Raw genomic sequence first — 1,750 nt, 5'->3', positions numbered from 1 at the left:
CTGCACTCCTGCTCTGATCTGCCACTTAAATCCTCCCACCAGGTGGGCCTGGGGCCGGAAGGAAGTTCAGCTGTAGCCCTGGAAGCAGCCTTAGAGCTGCACCACTGGTGGCTGACCTCAAACTCCTTTCACTCTGTCCCAGCAGCATTTTCCTACTAACCTGCTCTGTTGTCTTTCGCATTTGTGGGTTAGAAGTCTGGTAACTGCCACAACTCACTGATTCAGGGTGCTACGGCCTGTTCTGCCCGGCTCCCGGTCTGGTTGGTCTGGGTGCAACCCCTGCTGGGCTCTGCTCCGCTCCGCTCCCAGCTCCGTGTGATAGACCTTACCCAGCAACCACCCAGGCTGTTCTGGGCTGGAGCCCTGCTTCCCTCTGCTATTTTATGGGTTCTGCAGTTCCAGAATTTGTTCAGAGCCATTTTTGATAGGTGTTTAGAGGGACCTGGGGGAGAGCTTTAGGCAAGTCCCTGCTTTCCAGTTGCCATCTTGGCTCTGCCCCCAGGTTCAAAGGTATTCTGTGGGTTCACACTCCTAAAACTGTAATTCATGAGGTCCTATCAGTGAACTTATCTTTGTCAGCTAATAAGTCAGATAACTTATTAAATTATTACTAAATTAAATATTAAATTAGTCAAATAAACTTATTAAAATGACATAGAAAGAATAGTAGTTACAAAGCATTATCTCTATAAATTTGGGCAGTACTCTTCTACAAATATACGATAAGAAGAGTGGGTACAAGCTCAGAGTACTCCTAGGCAATTCAAGTCTACTGGGCTTTCTCTTCCCATAATTCTTCATGCTACAGGTATAGACATGGTTTTTCATGTAGTTTAACACACTAATCCTTTGTCTCCTCTGTTTTCTGGCTCTTGACTTTCTAGGAGTATAGCAGCTAGGCTGGGGAGAAACCATTCCCCTTCCCACTTCACTTTATGTGAGCCAGTACATTTTTTGACTGCTGTGATCCACCTCAAGGTTTGAGGTGCTACTAACTGGTGAATGACTGCCTATAAAAGTGGGGCTAACTAATTGATTAAGCCTAGATTATTATTGTCGTTTTCCTTGTCCTTATTCTTATTACTCAATGTCTATTGTAAATGCAAATTCAATTCTTGTTTTGAGAGACTCCTTTCCTAAATAGAAGAAACTTTTGTATTCATTATGATGTAATAATTTTTGCTTGCATGCCGAGTTCGTAGTTGTCTTTGAAACACAGTCTCTTATAGTGAGGTAGCATTCATAGAATGCACAATGCTTTGAGGTTTGCAAAACACTTTACTACATGTACTATTTCATTTTATCCTCACAGCAGCCCTGGGAGGTTGGCACTATTATCATTCCCATTTTATGGAAGATGAAACTGAGCCACATAGAAGTTAAGTGACTTTCTCAGGGTCACCTAGCTACGAAGTGTCTGAGGCCTCCTTATAAGTTTGTCAAAAATACAACAAATTAAAAAAAATTTCTACTAACTTTTGCAGAAGTTTTTTTGCCAACCTCCCACCCCTACCCCAAGATAATGGTAGTTTCTGTTCATGTTGTTCCCAGTATACTTATTTGTACACAAGCTCGGCAGATTGTTCAGCCTGAGCTGACTGCTACCTCTAAATGTCACTTATCATATAGCATCCTTAGGTTAATTATGAGAATTAATCTATCTTTGGCTTCTCCCAAGCTAAAAGGAGAATATATCTGAAATAGCTGAGGGTTAGAGACCAATCATGAATATATAAAGGAATGCCCAAGG

Source organism: Trichosurus vulpecula, chromosome 2, assembly GCF_011100635.1.
Source record: "Trichosurus vulpecula isolate mTriVul1 chromosome 2, mTriVul1.pri, whole genome shotgun sequence".
In the NCBI taxonomy this organism is placed as follows: domain Eukaryota; kingdom Metazoa; phylum Chordata; class Mammalia; order Diprotodontia; family Phalangeridae; genus Trichosurus; species Trichosurus vulpecula.
Note: the sequence above shows the minus strand (reverse complement) of the source record.